Source organism: Zalophus californianus, chromosome 7, assembly GCF_009762305.2.
Source record: "Zalophus californianus isolate mZalCal1 chromosome 7, mZalCal1.pri.v2, whole genome shotgun sequence".
NCBI lineage: Eukaryota > Metazoa > Chordata > Mammalia > Carnivora > Otariidae > Zalophus > Zalophus californianus.
In genome coordinates this window covers 36,494,792-36,514,383 of record NC_045601.1, presented here as the reverse complement: position 1 = coordinate 36,514,383, position 19,592 = coordinate 36,494,792, and the positions used below count along the sequence as shown (strand labels likewise).

General features: G+C 40.4%; 1 protein-coding gene across 2 annotated transcripts in view; it reads right to left on the bottom strand.

Annotated features, from left to right (window-relative positions):
- KIAA0408 (KIAA0408 ortholog) overlaps positions 1–19,592 on the bottom strand; it is a 32,981-nt gene that overhangs the window by 12,854 nt on the left and 535 nt on the right. The window contains exon 1 of one of the 2 annotated variants that reach the window (XM_027603290.2): positions 5,298–5,638. The exons of the other annotated variant lie outside the window; for it this stretch is intronic. The gene's annotated coding sequence lies outside the window, so the exon portion shown is untranslated. Of the gene's footprint in view, positions 1–5,297; positions 5,639–19,592 lie in introns of those variants that run through there. 2 annotated transcript variants of the gene reach the window in all.

Below are 19,592 nucleotides of genomic sequence, written 5' to 3'. Positions count from 1 at the left end.
ACTCAGAGTATGTGTATTTAGGGTTTGAAGAGGCAATTTATTTATTTAGTATTTATTTATTTATTTAGATGGCGCATGCGTGCAGTTGGCAGGGGCAGAGAGAGAGAGAGAATTTTAAGCAGGCCCCACGCCCAGCACAGAGCCCCACGCGGGGCTCCATCTCAGGACCCTGAGATCATGACCTGAGCTGAAATCAAGAGTTGGACGCTCAACCGACGGAGCCACCCAGGCGCCCCTGAAGATGCAACGTAAAATACCAGATTGGTAACTGTTATAAGTCATCTAAAATTTCTGAGACTTAGTTTATTTACATTAAAATGAGGCTATTTAAAGGGTTGTTACAAAGATTAAATGACATAGGGTATGCAAAATAGTTTGAGAAATTTAAACATTTTCCCTAGTTTTTCCTTTAAAAAATCTTGGTCTGACTTCTACTAAAAATGTATATATATATATATATTCTTTAAGATTTTATTTATTTGACAGAGAGAGACACAGCAAGAGAGGGACCACAAGCAGGGGGAGTAGGAGAGGGAGAAGCAGGCTTCCCGTGGAGCCGGGAGCCCGATGTGGGGCTCGATCCCAGGACCCTGGGATCATGACCTGAGCCCAAGGCAGATGCTTAACGACTGAGCCACCCAGGCGCCCCTCTACTAAAAATAATTTTTATTAAGAAGGTCATATGGGGCACCTAGCTGGCGTGGTCAGGGGAGTGTGTGACTCTTGATCTCGGGGTCGTGAGTTCAAGCCCCATGTTGGGTGTAAAGCCTACTTTAAAAAAAAAGAAATTGAAAAAAGACAGACTGATATTTTTTAGTGGGTGGAAAAGAATATTTAAAATGTTTGAATCACCATCAAAGATAATTGTCTATTAGAAGTCTAGCTCTTCAGTTTTCTAGGCCGTGACTGGAATGTGTTACACTACCAGGTGGCGGCTACTGCTAATTATGAGCACAGTGCCCCCAGAGTCAATAGCTGCTTGGGTGCTGGAGCTGTGGGACGAAGCCGACATAACTACGCAGCAAGCCCCATTTAGTAGCAGCAGAAGATGGCCACGTATTTCGAGTCCCAAATGTAAGATAAACATTGAAGACTAATTTATTATTTTTATCAGACTGTTCTGAACATGCATGTCCAAGGGGTAAACAGCTCCAAACATATTTTTTTGAGTTGCAATCTATCAATGAATTATAATAGACTAATAAGGATAAAAAAAATGTCAGTGCTATATGCAGGGCTCTACCTTCAAAAACAGCCTATAAATATTGCTATCTACATTGTTATTCTCTTAAAACAATTTGCTACAGACGCGTCATCATTTTTACCTACTTCTTTGACAGTCATAATCCTGTGACTAATTCAGTCAAGAAAAGAAGTTAATTTCAGATTTGAGATGCTCCCATGTCTCCTTTTATCCACTTAGCCATGCTCTTTTTCTAGTCTCATTTTCCCTCTTCACCGTCCATCTTTCTGCCCTTTTGCTACCTTTCACACCTGTGAGCCGGAGACTGGTGACCACAGAACCTGCCATAGCCAAAGCAAACTGCCTCAGATAGATACATCGATGAAGACCTAACAAAATGAAGATAGTGAAGAATATAGACAATTTTTTTTCTTATTTCAGTGAATCTGCCATTAATCTTGATTACCTAGTAATCTTTTGAAGTTCATCTAATAACTGTTCACAGGAAATGCAGATGGTGCCTGTTGTTTGACTGGCAGACTGCTTTAAAACTCTATGTAATTAACTGTGAGCTGAAACTCTCTTGCTTACTAACAGGTACCTAACACTGGGACTTCTTAGGGAGAGTGGAGTAGTTTAAGACCTCACGATGTAGTTGCAAAGGGAACCAAGAAAATTATAGAAAGGCAGCAGACTAATTTCAAGCTACCTGGAAAAGAGGTGCTATGACACTCCGTGTTTCGTCCTGTTTCTAAGCACTGGAAATAGTCAGAAATCATCATAAAGTTTCTCCTACAATTACACAGCAAATGGCTCCCATCTTTCCTTCTTTTTCTTTCTTTCTTTCTTTCTTTCTTTCTCTCTTTCTTTCTCTCTTTCTTTCTTTCTTTCTCTCTTTCTTTCTTTCTTTCTCTCTTTCTTTCTTTCTCTCTTTCTTTCTTTCTTTCTTTCTCTCTTTCTTTCTTTCTTTCTCTCTCTTTCTTTCTTTCTTTCTTTCTTTCTTTCTCTTTCTTTTTCTTTCTCTCTTTCCTTCTTTCTCTCTCTTTCTTTCTCTCTCTTTCTTTCTTTTTCTTTCTCTCTCTTTTTTTTTTTTTTTTAGATTTTATTTATCTGAGAGAGAGAAAAACAGGAGTAGGGGCAGGGGAGAGGGAGAAGCAGGCTCCCTGCTGAGATCCTAAGACCCTGAGATCATGACTTGAGCCCAAGGCAGACGCTTAACCAACTGAGCCATCCAGGCACCCCTCCAGTTTTTCTTTCTATTGCTCTTTTTGAACCACTTCCAGACCAAGGTTAAAAGGCATCAGATTATTCCTTTAAAAAAAAAAAAAAACCTACCTGAAGATCATCCAGGAAAACTCTAACTCAGGCTTGTTCCTTGTAACAGCAGTATACATGAACCCAGGTAATGTTCCCAAAGCAGACAGAATCCTGCTCTTAACTGCAAAGAGCCAAACTCATCACTTACTATGGATCGGAGCCAATCTACAGAGCTTCCCGTTTCCAGGGCCAGAGCAAAATCCAGTGCCAGGAAATGTAATGGTTATGGATCAAAAACAGGCTTTTGAAAGAAAATTCCTATAGAGTAGTATCTGTGCCAATTTTTGTGGGAGGATTTATGTGGCCTTCCTAGCATCTATGTCATGTCATAAATGTCAAACTTAATATGACTGAATTTATTGCTTTCTCCTCAAGAAATAAAATGGGGTCCATAGAGTAGTAGTGAGGAGTACACGAACAAAAGAGAGAGAATGCTTAATAGAAGTGCCTCACATGGTTTTGAATCATAATGGGTGCTCAATAAATGCCTGTTTCTTGTTTTCTTCCTTCTGTCCTTCCCTCTTTTCCTTTTCTTCTCTCCCCCCCTCCTTCCTTGCCTTCATTTTCCCTTCTTTATGTTTTTTTCCTCTGGAATAAAACTGATGAGTTTCACCTTTATTTAATTAGAAAATTAATAGAAACAAATCTAATTTTGCAAACTCTCGTATTTTCAATGACTTTCTTGTGCCCTCAGTATTTTTCAAGTATTTTAAGAATACATGGCATATTGAATATTTAGGCAATTTTTTATAAATAAAAATTGGAATAGACAAATCTTACATAAAACTGCTTTTATTATAATTCTCCTTAAATATTTTTAAAAATCCAATTACTGGGGCCACTTTGTAGGGACATAATGTCCTATAATGAAAAGTTATGGAGTAAAGTGGTTCAGCAGATTCTAAAACTCAATTTCAGTGCTCTCTACTGAGGCAGATACAAACGTTCTCCTTGTTCCTAGTTGTCACTCTTCTTGCCCACAGATATTGGCATCTATGTGGGAGAGAAGGAGGGGTTTCTGCGATCTGCATCCCTCCCTCTGTCTCCAACTCTGTATCATTTCACTTCACGCAGAATTTCATTCAGAATACAAGTTTATTAGAGCAAATGTAAAAGGACCAAGGGAACTGCATTACTTAGTCATGCACGCGTTCCTTCAACAACGCTAAGGTAACATTACATAACGCATGTAACCTACTTCTGCGTCCCTGAGGCCGAAGCAGGAAGCCAGAATTGTTGGGTTGCGAGTGGGTAGCCTAAGCCTGGTGATGGGAGGGAACTAGTTCTGCTTATCTTCTGCCCTCCTAGCAAGCAGCATTTAAGAACAACTCAGGAGTCTCACAATAAGCTAATGTCCCAAATCAGCCTCAGTTTGGTCATGGTAACACTTCTTTGTCTGAGGAATGCTCCGTTCTTCCTACACTTTGGTCATTACCATTTTAACCACCATCCCCCCATTGGAAACTGGACATCAGCCAAACAAAGGAGACAGTGTTACGGTAGCTGACTCTATGGTTGCTTCTCTCTTCTGAGATCTTTGTTCTGAGTATTTGTTTCTTGCTTTCCTAGTTCCTTTTTCTAAACATGCTACTTTTCCATATAATCAAAGATTTTTCGTTTGTAGGAGGTTGCAAAGGCATGTAAGAATGCTACACACAGTAGGTACAGTTAATCTCACAATTCCTAGAAGCAATTGTGGAACTGGCCCTACAGATGCTTTGCTTCTCTGTAACCTTGAGGGATGGGGAACTCCCATGCCCACACCCATCATGCACCATTGGCCTCCAAGACCCTCTAGCCCTTTCTCCAGGCTGTTACAAATCACTTGCATCATTTCCACTAACTAACAGACCTTATTCCTCCCCTACTGTTTCACCAGCAAGTGCGTCTTTCAGACAACCATGATTTGATTTCGTGCAGGGCATAAAGGAGTATTTTTTCATTGCTACTTCTAGTTATTTCACCATGTTCCTCATGTTCCAAAAAGGCCAAAGCAATACTACTATATGCAATTCTGAAGAAATCCTTCTTGCCTTCTCATTTGATTATCTTCTCCTTCCTTGTTTTTCTCTAGTTATATACTCACACTAGAAAACATCCAAGATCAAAAGAAAAGAAGAAAGAAAACTTCCGAGATAGAGACGCACTGATTTTACTTCTCTTAACTTAGAAAACCTTTGAAAGAAACGTTTGGCTTGGGTAAATAAGTATCTAAAATTAATCAACTTAAACAACAGAAGATGTCGTGGTAAGGTTCCCCGCTAACTGCAGATTAACCGGTTATGAATGTCACGTACTTCCACTCAAATGACAGAAACACTAGTCACGGAGTGAGCAAACCATCAGCCTGAATGAACATTTATTTTTCATTGTAATTTTCAAATACCAACAGTCTCAAGGGGGGTGAACTTTCCTCTATAAATGTAAACAGTTTTCATCCTGGTGAAAAATAGCATTCTAATAAATACGTTTAGTGAAATCCCACAGCAGACAAAGTGCTGCTCGAAGTACTGAGAAGCAGTGTTTGAAAAACAGTTTCAGAGGGTGGATGTCACTGTCAGTCCAGAGTTGAGAAACCCACTCACAGCAGCTGAACGCTCTCTTCCCCGGGAGTCAGTAAAATCCGCTATGCAGCCCGCCCACTGTTTTTAAGCCCAGACACAGACACTGAAAGAGGCAGATGTTGAACCAACCCTCTGCTTCAACAATGCCCAGAGTTCAAACCACGTCAGCAGCAGCCCCTCTCTATTTTGCCACAATGAGTCCCTTGATTTCAAACTGCTAGAAAGAAACATACCTTTTTGCTCTGGGGAGAAATCCTACGGATGTTCCACCATTGGTCAATCTAGCAGTGGAAGAATAGCTAGTTTTTTTTGTTTTTTTTTTTAAAAGACGAAAGTCTCAGCTCGGTGAATCTTGCTTCTTTGCAAGAAATGGGAATGCAAAATCCCTCCAACCATTCAAGAGAGCGGCGGTCCTGACAAGTCCCTTTGAAACCTTCACCCCTTTCACAAATCAAAAAGCTGTTCAGCTCAGTGTCACAGCAGCAGCTGAGACTACTGTGACGTCAGTTACTTGGAGGCGGCCTTCAAGCCACTCTTCCAACCAGGGCTCTGTAACTTTAGACCAGCTCATACTCTGGGTAAACAACTCCAGGTCCAGGACATTTTTAGCTTTTATAATGGAGCCCAGTATTTTCAAGCTTGCCAAAAGAGCTGGTGTTAATATCACACAATGACAATGGCCAATTTTAGATTTTATTTGGAAAAGTAAACTCATTTTTTACAGGCAAGAATTATCTCCTTGCACACCTCCCTCTTTCCCCTTTTTAGCTAGAGTCAGAAAGCACTCTTCAGTGCCTTGACAAGTAGGTGTCTGGATGTGGCAGAACAACACAGGTAGCTGTCTCCAGAGATTTCTGAAAACATATCAAACCTCTGTCTTTAAATAAAGAAGAAGTGGGACATAGAGGAAGACCAACCTCATACGCCTTGCGTTTCTAAGACAGCTTGTGGTCTGTATCTACAGTGATAGCTGATGTCTTTCTGCCAGAGGAAATCAGAGACCATGGGAAAGAATGATATTTATTATGGAAGGAAAAAACAACAACGAGAAACCCATGTGCTTGCTTTCAATTGAGGTGTACCAGAGCCCAAGTATATGGAGAGGCTCCCTAGACCGTGGCCAAATCAATCTATCCTGGAAATGCCGGGAGAGATGCCTCCCCAGCAACATTTCCAGGTTGTGCATGAGCTTGAACATGCATGTCTCTGCTCACGTTCAGTTTAACTGAGTTATAAGAAAGTGTCTAAGACAATTTTGTGCGTGTATTTCAGCAACTAAGCCAGTTAAAGGTTTAAATACCTTTACCCTCCTGCCAATTTACTGAATTCCTGTATGAGTTCTAGCAGTTTTGGGGTGGTATTTTGGTTTTTCCACATAAAGTATCATATCATCTGCCAAGAGTGAGAGTTTGACTTCTTTGCTGATTCGGATGCTTTTTATTTCTTTTTGTTGTCTGATTGCTGAGGCTAGGACTTCTAGTACTATGTTGAATAGAAGTGGTGATAGTGGACATCCCTGCCATGTTCCTGACCTTAGGGGAAAGCTCTCAGTTTTTCCCCATTGAGAATGATATTCACTGTGGGTTTTTCATAAATGGCTTTTATGATATTGAGGTATGTACCTTCTATCCCTATACTCTGAAGAGTTTTAATCAAGAAAGGATGCTGTACTTTGTCAAATGCTTTTTCTGCATCTATTGAGAGGACCATATAGTTCTTGTTCTTTCTTTTATTAATGTATTGTATCACATTGATTGATTTGCCAATGTTGAACCAAACTTGCAGTGCAGGAATAAATCCCACTTGGTCGTGGTGAATAATCCTTCTAATGTACTGTTGGATCCTATTGGCTAGTATTTTGGTGAGAATTTTTGCATCCATATTCATCAGGGATATTGGTCTGTAATTCTCCTTTTTGATGGGGTCTTTGTCTGATTTTGGGATCAAGGTAATGCTGGCCTCAGAAAATGAGCTTGGAGGTTTTCCTTCCATTTCTATTTTTTGGAACAGTTTCAGAAGAATAGGTATTCATTCTTCTTTAAATGTTTGGTAGAGGGGTGCCTGGGTAGCTCAGTCGTTAAGCGTCTGCCTTCGGCTCAGGTCGTGATCCCAGAATCCTGGGATCGAGCCTGCATCGGGCTCCCTGCTCGGCGGGAAGCCTGCTTCTCCCTCTCCCACTCCCTCTGCTTGTGTTCCCTCTCTTGCTGTGTCTCTTTCTGTCAAATAAATAAGTAAAATCTTAAAAAAAAAATAAATGTTTGGTAGAATTCCCCTTGGAAGCCATCTGGCCGTGGGCTCGTTTGTTGGGAGATTTTTGATGACTGCTTCAATTTCCTTAGTGGTTATAGGTCTGTTCAGGTTTTCTGTTTCTTCCTGGTTCAGTTTTGGTAGTTTATACATCTCTAGGAATGCATCCATTTCTTCCAGATTATTTAATTTGCTGGCATATAGTTGCTCATAATATGTTCTTATAATTGTTTGTATTCCTTTGGTGTCGGTTGTGATCTCTCCTCTTTCATTCATGATTTTATTTATTTGGGTCGTTTCTCTTTTCTTTTTGATAAGTCTGGCCAGGGGTTTATCAATCTTATTAATTCTTTCCAAGAACCAGCTCCTAGTTTCATTGATCTGTTCTACTGTTCTTTTGGTTTCTATTTCATTGATTTCTATCTGATCTTTATTATTTCTCTTCTCCCACTGGGTTTAGGCTTTATTTGCTGTCCTTTCTCCAGCTCCTTTAGGTGTAGGGTTAGGTTGTGTATTTGAGACCTTTCTTGTTTCTTGAGAAAGGCTTGTATTGCTATATACTTTCCTCTTAGGACCGCCTTTGCTGTATCCCAAAGATTTTGGACAGTTGTGTTTTCATCTTCACTTGTTTCCATGAATTTTTTTAATTCTTCTTTAATTTCCTGGTTGACCCATTCATTCTTTAGTAGGATGCTCTTTGGCCTCCATGTATTTGAGTTCTTTCCGACTTTCCTCTTGTGATTGCATTCTAGTTTCAAAGCATTGTGGTCTGGAAATATGCAGGGAATGATCTCAATCTTTTGGTACCGGTTGAGACCTGATTTGTGACCTAGGATGTGATCTATTCTGATGAATGTTCCATGGGCACTAGAGAAGAATGTGTATTCTATTGCTTTGGGATGGAATGTTCTGAATACGTCTGTGAAGTCCCTTTGGTCCAGTGTGTCATTTAAAGTCTTTATTTCCTTGTTGATCTTTTGCTTAGATGATCTGTCCATTTCAGTGAGGGGGGTTTAAAGTCTCCTAATAGTATTGTATTGTTGTCAATGTGTTTCTTTGATTTTGTTATCAGTAAAGTGGCAGGATATAAAATCAATGCACAGAAATCAGTGGCATTTCTATACACCAACAACAAGACAGAAGAATGAGAAATTAAGGAGTCGATCCCATTTACAATTGCACCCAAAACCATAAGATACCTAGGAATAAACCTAACCAAAGAGGCAAAGAATCTGTACTCAGAAAACTATAAACACTCATGAAAGAAATTGAGGAAGACACAAAGAAATGGAAAAACATTCCATGCTCATGGATTGGAAGAACAAATATTGTGAAGATGTCAATGCTACCTAGAGCAGACTACACATTTAATGCTATCCCTATCAAAATACCATCCACTTTTTTCAAAGAAATGGAACAAATAATCCAAAAATTTGTATAGAACCAGAAAAGACCCCGAACAGCCAGAGGAATGTTGAAAAAGAAAAGCAAAGCTGGTGGCATCACAATTCCGGACTTCAAGCTCTATTATAAAGCTATCATCATCAAGACAGTATGGTACTGGCACAAAAACAGACACATTGATCAATGGAACAGAATAGAGGGCCCAAAATTAGACCCTCAACTCTATGGTCAACTCATCCTCGACAAAACAGGAAAGAATGTCCAGTGGAAAAAAGACAGTCTCTTCAACAAATGGTGCTGGGAAAATTGGACAGCCACACGCAGAAGAATGAAACTGGACCATTTCCTTACACCACACACAAAAATAGACTCAAAATGGCTGAAAGACCTCAGTGTGAGACAGGAGTCCATCAAAATCCTAGAGAAGAACACAGGCAGCAACCTCTTCTACCTCAGCCGCAGCAGCTTCTTCCTAGAAACATTGCCAAAGGCAAGGGAAGCAAGGGCAAAAATGAACTATTGGGACTTCATCAAGATAAAAGGCTTTTGCACAGCAAAGGAAACAGCCAACAAAACCAAAAGACAACCGACAGAATGGGAGAAGATATTTGCAAATGACTTATCAGATAAAGGGCTAGTATCCAAAATCTATAAAGAACTTATCAAACTCAACACCCAAAGAACAAATGATCCAATCAAGAAATGGGCAGAAGACATGAACAGATATTTTTCCAAAGAAGACATCCAAATGGCCAATAGACACATGAAAAAGTGCTCAACATCGTTCGGCATCAGGGAAATCCAAATCAAAACCTCAATGAGATACCACCTCACACCAGTCAGAATGGCCAAAATTAACAAGTCAGGAAACAACAGATGTTGGCAAGGATGCAGAGAAAGGGGAAACCCCCTACACTGTTGGTGGGAATGCAAGCTGGTGCAACCACTCTGGTAAACAGTATGGAGGTTCCTCAGATAGTTGAAAATAGAGCTACCATACAACCCAGGAATTGCACTACTGGGTATTTACCCCAAAGATACAAATGTAGTGATCCGAAGGGGATGTGCACCCCAATGTTTATAGCAGCAATGTCCACAATAGCCAAACTGTGGAAAGAGCCAAGATGTCCATCAACAGATGAATGGATAAAGAAGATGCGGTATATAGATATACAATGGAATATTATGCAGCCATCAAAAAAACCCCCAAAATCTTGCCATTTGCAATGACGTGGATGGAATTAGAGGGTATTATGCTACGCGAAATAAGTCAATCAGAGAAAGACATGTATCATGTGACCTCACTGATATGAGGAATTCTTAATCTCAGGAAACAAACTGAGGGTTGCTGGAGTGGTGGGTGGGAGGGATGGGGTGGCTGGGTGATAGACATTGGGGAAGGTATGTGCTATGGTGAGCGCTGTGAACTGTGTAAGACTGATGAATCACAGACCTGTACCTCTGAAACAAATAATACATTATATGTTAAAAAAAAAAAAAAGAGAGAAGATAGTAGGAAGGGAAAAATGAAGGTGGGGAAATCGGAGGGGGAGACGAACCATGACAGACGATGGACTCTGAGAAACAAACTGAGGGTTCTGGAGGGGAGGGGGTTGGGGGGATGGGTTAGCTTGGTGATGGGTATTAAAGAGGGCACGTTCTGCATGGAGCACTGGGTGTTATATGCAAACAATGAATCATGGAACACTACATCAAACACTAATGTTGTACTGTATGGTGATTAACATAACATAATAAAATAAAATAAAATAAATACCTTTACCCTCAAGTCTGAAGAATTTTCTGTGTGGTCATTAAAACATTACATATTCATTTTCACATGATTTTTTGCCAGCTTCCAGACGAGTATTTCTTGGGGAGCTCAAAAGTTTAGTAATAGGAACCTGCTCATGGTAGCACTTTTGTACCTATACTATAGTACAGTTGAAGGAAATCATGCTGCATTTTGAATGCCTGGCATCGTGACTTCAAAAGCAATAACAATATAATAGTTATAGCAATAATAGTGATTACTCATGGAGAGACAGTTCTCTGCAAAGCTCTGCACTAAGTACTTGGAATATATCTTCATCCTTGTTCACCCTCATAGCAAATGTATCTGTCGATATTATTAACCCAGTCTTCCTGATAAAACCCTGAGATATAACGTATCTTGCCAAAATTCATAGAAAGATGCCCATGTGGAGAAGTAGGGCTTGAAACTGTTTCTCTAACTGGAGGCCAGGGAATTTTGTCACGGAAATCTTGTTTTCCGTTCTACTGCCCCCACTTAGTGTGAACTTTGGAGTGTTTCTTCTGTAAAGGGATAATTATATTTACTTCATGAGGTTGTTGTCAGAGTATGAGGGGATACTTTTAGTGCCAGGCACCCAAGAAATGGTAGCTTATTTCTGCCTCTATCCTTACCAGGACCGGAGGAGAATCTTGGGGTGGGGAAAGGGATTGCCCCAAAGCACCTACGCAGAATAATCTGGTAACATCCCACCGCCCCAACACTCTCTTCCACTCCAAATCTCTTCACTTCCATGGGTCCTTTGTAAATAAAATTAAGACTGTTCTCTAAATCCTATCAGAACTTCAGATAATATGTGGCTAAGTTATGGGAGAAATGATGTTGGGCTATCCTCTATAGTATCACTTAATAGGATCTACTCCAATGCTCTCTTCATGGAAATCCTAGTAATTATTTACCACAGGTGCTTCATCTGCTTCTTGTCATGGTGAAGCGCACCTGAAATTAGGCAGAACCAAAAACTAGGAAAAGACTTTGACAATTTCACCCGTCTATCACTTTTTCTAGTGTTTACCAATTCTTTTTGTTGAATAATTTTTATATGTATTAGCTTCAATTTCCATGCCATATATATATATACACACACACATATACATATATATATATATATGTATATATATATATATCCAGAAGATGAAAGCATAGGAAGGCAATAAATACTCAGCACAGGTGCTTTTGAATCTTTCCACTAAAATTGTTTAAGAAAATTTTCTACTGTTATGTACATAAAAAGACTGATGCTGGTGTACTCAGCCCTTCAGAGATATTCAGATATCTTGAAATGCCTGACATTCTCAGGCAGATGTCAGGATGGCCAAAAACCTTATGGCCAAAATGCAATTTGTGATATAATCTAGATTGCTCTGAAACCATTTGAATATTTATGCCTTCCAATATGAAATTGCCCCAAATCATTGCTCTGTGTATTGGAGAGAATTTGGAAGAATCGTGCATATCTGGTGCCATACTAATCCTATCTTAATGTAGAACTAATATGTAAGGACATGAATAAAATAATACTTCATGTAAAGTAAATATAGCCACACCAGTTAGGTGAAGAGAAACAAAAAAGAAAATCCTGAAAAGGATTTGAAAAGGTCTATGTGCATAATAATCCTAGGCCAGGGACTAAAACATTTTGGAAAGGGTGAAAGAAGAACACTGAGTGCATAAATGTCATAGCGGGTGTTTCTAGATGTAGAGAATTTTAGAGCCAGAGAGGACCTCTGAAATCATCTAGCCAACCCTCTCATTTTACAGCTGAGGAAAGAAGCCCTGATGCTACATCATCTGCTCAAGGTCACAGAGCCACTTACTAGCAATGCCAGGAATAGAATCCCGGTCTTCTCATTCTTGGTGGAGTGCCTTGAAGTTTAAAATTCCAAGGAGTTCAAGGGAAGGGAAGAGAACCCAGGGAAAAGGATTTGGGGCATGAGGGATTGATTTCTGGCCTTGTCAACTTCTAAATTCAATCTTCTTCTAAGTCTATATGAGGGAGATGATACGCCGTCTTCTGAGTATAACATAGGAATCAAATAGCAGAGTATTTATCTTGATGACTTACTATCTAAAGAGGCCTGTGGCCTGAGATAATCTACATCTTGGTCTAAATGCAAAGAGAAAAGGATTTTTAATTTAGTGGTTGAAGAAAATCTGCGGATAAACGTTCCAACTTTGCCTTTAGCAGGCGGTACACATTTAATTTATAGTTTTCATCTGAATGATGATCTCGAAGCCTTGCAAAGCAGTCATTTATTTAATCTCTTTATGCTATGACAACTCTGACTGTGTATGAGGCTGGATGGCTTCCGACTTCTGGTTTGTACAGTTTTTTTTCTGTCCCTTTTCTTCTACTCTTCAAACATATTTACCAGTAGAAAGGGTATTGTATTTCTATTTTCCTTGGCAAGGAAATAGAAACAATTGGAAAGGTGATGACTTTGAAAAACTGAACTCATTCCTACACATACTAAAACTTAGAGACTATTATAGGGGACATATTTAAAATAATCCTTCTTTCTAAAACAGCGTCTTTTGCAATTTTCAAAATACTTTATGATACATGGTCTCAGTTGCTTAGTAGAACTCTTCTTGACTCTTAAATTATCTTCCATTCTTTAGGGAGAGGTCTTGGGCTCTCCAGTTAATGTTCCATTTAACAAATATTTGTGAGCACCCACTCTGTACCAGGTATACTGATGGATCCTAAGGCCCAGAAGAAGAATAAGACAAATCCTTATTCACAACAAGCTTGGTCAATGCTGACGATTCCTGAAATGTAACCTGTGGCATGACTGCCCACATCCTGAGTAGTCCACTACCCAAAAATAAACTTACAAACAAATGTGAAGAGCCTCTCCTCCTAGTCCCCACAGCATCCCATCAAGGGGACCATAATTTAGTGTTACCTCCCAGCCTTGTTGTACCCTGCAATCACTCAGAGAATTATAAAAAACAACAACAACAACAAAAACAAACATGAAAGCTGGAACCTTCCCCCCAGACTTTGGAATCAGGTGACGAGGCCAGAGTTTCTTAATTTTTACAAAGTTCCACAGCTAGTTCTGTCAAATTGGGTCCTGTGTTGTTTTAGTCCAAGAATGACAGGGTTTGGATTCTGTCTTAGCAAAACCAATATAATTTTGATACTTACAAGAATCTGTTTTGGGTTATAAGATTACGAGAGTCAAACACAGAGTATTAGATTGTCACACATTTAGATTGTTGTGTTTCAGCGAATGTGCTCTTTTCCCAGTGCTGGATGTTTTCCCCCTAGAATCATGGGATGCTGGCTCTCTCTTCTATTCTGTGGGCTGGTGGCATGTCAGCAGAGCTTTTTGCCAAGCAGATCTGTCATGGGGCTTACATACAGGCATTTCCAGATGACAGAAATATTCAAAAGAAACAGTCTTTAACTGTTCTTTTTAAGTACTGGTCTGTGTTCTGAAGAAATAAAATAAAACATTTTAGGAGTATGGGTTATTTAAAATTAGAGATAGATCTTGCTTACTGTTCTCAAATTAGTTTTTGGCATCTCATTATATTATTTCCAGATTCTTGACTTGGGAGCTTTGGATAATGATGACAAGAATATCGAAATAACAGGACCGACCGATTGTTCTGGAGCTACCACTTATTCCAGAAAAGGACCTCAGGAATGACAGTCCACCACAAGAGGGCCACCCTGAGTCATTTCTCCCTGGGAGGAAGTTCGAGGAGTAAAACGGCTGAGAGAGAGACAGAGAGAGAAACCCTTTAGCGGTATAATTTGAGGACAGAGCGATAAGTCCCCACTCCTTTCCTGACCCGCCTTCCTTGGGAGTTGCCAGCCCACCTGTATCTTCAACCAGAAATGTTAGATTTATTATCATCATTAGGTATTTCCAGTTTGTAATTGTCTAATAACATTTCATTGACAGAGGAAGCAGTTACTGGCTAGTCCCACCTTGGTACATAATAGAAGAGTTAGCACACAGAAGGAACTGGGAGGAACAAATAAATATAGGTAAGCTTCGATTGGAGCTTGGGAAAAGAATCCGTTTCATGGGACACGGAGTGGGGAGAGGGAAGGGAGGAGACGAGAACGGGAGACCGTCTGGGTGGCTGCTAACTGTATGGGTTGGTGCCGGGGTGAAAAGAAAGGCAGCACCATGACGTGGGAAGACTATGGTAAAGAATCTAAAGATGCAGGTACAGACAGCGAGGCCCAAAGCCACAGTTCCAGGCAGCTCTGTGAACACTGTGATCAGAGCACTCTGCAGAGTCAGCCAGACCCATGGCCCACACCGAGGGCTCTCGGGAAAGTCCACATGAGACGAGAACACAATACCCCAATGGCTGTCCTCGGCCCTCACACCATACTCTTTTGTTGATGCTGTCGTCATTGAAATATTTTGCACAGGAAGAGTCCCACGATTTCATTCTTTCTTATCTATTTTGAGTTTACCTTGTTTTTCTGAATCCATCTAGTTTCTTCAAATATCAGGACTTCGAACAAAGAGCTTTTGACGTACAAGGCTGGGGGATCCTAACTTTCCATCAGCTACCTCCTTTGGCTACTTCACAGTGGGTACTTTCACTATATGGAGCCTGAGCAGTTAGATTAAGGCTACACCCTCCCCCATGCAGTGGCTCTGGTACCTCAGCAGATAGGCATTCTTTTTTTTTCTTCCAGGTAAAGGAGCTCAGATTCCTAAGAGTCACCTAAAATCCAGAATAAACTAATTCTGCTGACTTGTTATGTTACATTCCGCCTCTGAAGTTCTAAGTGACTGATTTAGGCTGACACATAGGTTGTTCTATTTAAAAAGTCGAGCTCTGTTTTATCTGTCCAGGAACTCATGATACAGCGGAAATGACATGGATTGTGCAAAAGCTGCACATATTCATGAAAAAGAAGAAAGGAAATTATAAACTAGATGCTAAACTGAGTTTTCTGACTTTAAGAAATAACAGACTCTATAAGGTATTTAAAAAAAAAAAAGCTCTTAAATTCTCTTCCATTACTAAGCCATTTGAGCATTTGAGGCCAGTGGGCAAACTGATGAGGTTCTCTCTGCCCTTCACACCCTCTTAATTTTCAAACGCATAGGTTAAGAAGGTACTTTCAACATGAATTTAAAGAGCTGAAATGCTGACTTTCACAGTACATTATGTTGGACCACCTCAGAAAGGGACAAATGTTATTTGCTAGCCTTTGATAATCATGTAGCGAGTCTTGTTTGTTAACATAGATACATAGCAGCTCAACTCAAACACTCAGCAGAGACTACAGAAAATCAACATTGTAGGACAGCTTTTCTCACTTTCTGATATCATCCTCCACCACCTTCACTTTAATCCTTACCTTCGGTTAGAGCATCTGACCCAAAGCATGACAACCAGATGAAAGTGGGCTGGCGTTCTACAGGAATAGAGCTACAAGCAGTGCATGAATATTTGGAGTTAGGGCTTCACTACCAAATTGACATACCAAACTTCACTGGCAGCTGATTTAATAACCGTGTCGCAACTCTACCACCCGGATTGAAATGAAGGTTGCAGAATGCAGGCCAATACACATTCCAGGCTCAGCACTGAATTTTCCTTTGTTTTATGAGTTTGAGTCAGTTATGCTTAAAAATAGCCAACTAAATTTTTTTTCTTAAATCCAGGCCAAATTACCAAAGACACTCCCTACGCCCAAGAATGTGCATGCAAGGGAATTTTCTACAATAAGGTTTTTTTTTCTTTTATTTCTCTTCAGTGTCATGTTTAAATAGCACAGCTTCAAAGGTACAAATAGGAGAAAATTCCTTGTCTCAGTAATTGGGGGACTTTGTTCTCTCAATGAACAAAGAAACCTGGGTGTTCCTCTTTTAGAACTAGCTTCGTACAACGAAGATAAAGCAAGTAACAGGATCAAAGGGGAGGGGAAGAAGATACAGGGGACGCTCTTTCTGAGGTCTTGGGTACCATCTTTGTTAACTTCTGTTCCCACATCTGTAGTCTGTGATGTAAGGGAGAAATGAACCACAAACTGCGGGTACCCATAGAACAGCTTGAAGTTCCAGGGAGAAGGCAGCAAGCGGCAAGGTTGCTTTGTGCTTCCTGGCAGTTTGCTAAGACCACCTCCCAAATACTGGCCCCCCAGCAGTCCCATGAGATAGAGGCAGGTCTGAACTCCTTGATTCTGGATGCATGTCTCACTGTACACAACAGTGTAGGAGAGGTGTGTGCTTACACGCAGGCACAAACCGGAAAGTGGGCTATGCAGTGGGTAGGGTAGAGTTGGAAAGAGTCTCCCTGGAATTCAACCATATGGTAAAGTTGCCTAACTTCAGAGAAGCTGTCAGAGTGACCCCAACTCCCCCAGAAGCTGGGAGCAGTAGGCAAGTCAGTCCTGTTTCCCCTCCTCAATTTCTTCCTGGGGTTCCATATATGGAGTGCCTGGATGGAAGTTCAAGATTCTTATGAATTCTTCTCTAAAACCAATGCCTTAGAAGTTCATAGGTAAGATTAATATCCCTGTCACCAGGATGACTTTAATTCCTAACAAGAGATCTAAAGAGGGGGCCGGTGTTTTGATCAGCCCAGACTTCCCTTGGTTAGCCTCTCCTTTCTTATTCAGGCCACAGGATATTGTTGAGGTATAAGCAGCACCCCTATATTTATTTATTTATTTATGGTATCATTCCATGCAAGAATGTCTTGGGATTTTATTGTTTTCTTAGGCAAATCCAACATGCTATCAGGTGTTCAATAAAAATAAATTGCAACCACGAGCCTTTTTGTTTGTTTGTTTTTACACTTCGGTAAGAGTATCTCCTAGAGTTAGCTGTTTACATGCCCATCCAGGTCAATCAACCAACTGAACGTGCTAAAAAGAGTAAACACTGAAATTCATTTTGTCTGCGCCTAACAGCCACCACATTACAATGTTTGTTAAATGCACAGGGATCCATGCTCTGTATTTCTGCTGCATTCTCACACCTCTTGTATATGCCTTCTCATCTCGGTTTGGACAGCAGAGTCAGCCGGCACCCATCATTCCCAGAGGATTTGTGGCACACCACATGGAAAGCTTTGTGGCATCAATAACTGTATACATATCCACAAAATGTGGATTGCCAGGGTGTGTGTGTGTGTGTGTGTGTGTGTGTGTGTGTGTGTGTGTGTGGTGTGTGGTCATCTTGAGGCTCTAATTGAGGGTGTGCATGTGCCTACACCTGCAGGTGTGTGCATGACCCTGCACTCATGCACTTTTCATCTTGGTCCTCCTTTCTGTCATGTATTATTCCTATTTGTCGTCTCTGCTTTTGTTGGTTTAGAGAACCTGTATTAATGAAAGGAGAGTTTTCTAACATTGCACCACTGTGGAATTAGAACTGCTTTGTCATTAGAGGCAAAGGCTGAATAACAAAGATGGAAATGCTCTAGAGAGGCTGTGGACATCCACTGAACGGTGGAAACTTTAAGGTCTACTGAAACCTAGGTGGCTCAGGATTCTATACAGCTGGCCTCACATAGCTTGCTGCAGCCTTGGCACAGGCTGCATATACATATTTTAGACAACTCAAACATCTAAAGAAATGGTTCTTGGGAGTTTAAGAAAATACAATTGCCTGGATTCAAAAATTCACTTGGTGAGGTAGGGGCTCAATTCTAGAAACATCTCAGGAATTCTGGTGTGCAGCTAGGATTGAAAACCACTGAGAAAGATACTGAGTTCTTGATTTTTTTCATGATAAAGAAAGTTAACAATTCTGAAGCCTGTTTCTTAGAGCCACACAGGGTGGTGAATATCCATGATACTTCTGAAGTGAACAGGTGCACTGCATCCCATACTTCATCAGAGGGACAATATTAACCATTTTGGTGGGACAATTATTTGAGATTTTGACTCCTTTCCTCTTACTGCCATTAGGGCTTCCCAGTCATTCTGACCACCTACAACACCTCCATAAACCACCAAATGTTCCACAGGTAGCTGAGAAACATTGCTTAGGTGGGTGTATGTGGCTTCAATGGCAATAAACATTTCAGATAAACTTCAGCCATCAGACACTGACTTTCAGTTCTGTTACCAAAATGGTCCCCTAAGATGGCGGTCTGGAGGCTTAACCAAGGATCTAACAGACAGACTTTGATTTTTAAAGTGGTTGCTCTCCCTGAGATAATTTTTTTTAAAAAAGTAAAAAGTGGAATAATTGATTAAATACAGCACTTAGATGATTTCATTTCTTTTTGTCATAAACTGCTACCTAGCCTTTTGAATCTCTAAGACGAAAAGCCAAGTAGATAGTGACAGATTCCAACTGTTGGCTAACAGTTTCTCACTTCTGGTCTCTCCTCCCTCCAGAACAAAACAAAACAACCCCCCCCAAACATGTAAATAACAACATGGAGACTAAGAACAGTTATTTTAAACTGAATTCTCAACAATTGTGAAGGGTTATCTTTTCTTTTTTAAAAAATTATTACTCAAAGGGAAAAATGGAGGTACTGGGGGATGAGGGCTCAAGAGATTGTTTCCAGAACCAACTTTCGTAGTAGAGCAAAGTTTTTCCACATATTATTCTTGATGCTGAGGCACAAGATACCTCACTTTACCACAGATTTTCATATCCACCAGCCAACCAGCAAAGCATTTCTGAGTGCATGACTTCCATGAGTGTTGGTATTTCTGAATCTTGATGGCAGTGGTGCATTCCAGTTTTCCACTGGGTAAATTGTCAACAAGATGGACAGAACAGGACATTTTGGGTACATGGAACCTATCCACGCCACTTTAGGGATGAGGAGAAAGGGAGATGCTCAGGTTCACCAAAGTGAGTTTATACCTAGAGAGCAACTCCCAGTGGAATGATGCCACTGGCCTCAGATTGTGACTTAATGAAATTCTAGAGAATGACTACTTTTTCCCTACTCTGGAAGCAGTTCTGTGTGATAATCTATTAGAGGACAGAACTCCAGGCAACAAATTTTATCAGCAACAAATGTCCAGGTATAGTAGGTAAATGCAGAAATGGCTCTTTTGCTTAGAGCTGGTCAAATGCAGTAGGAGAGATATAATCACTTTCTC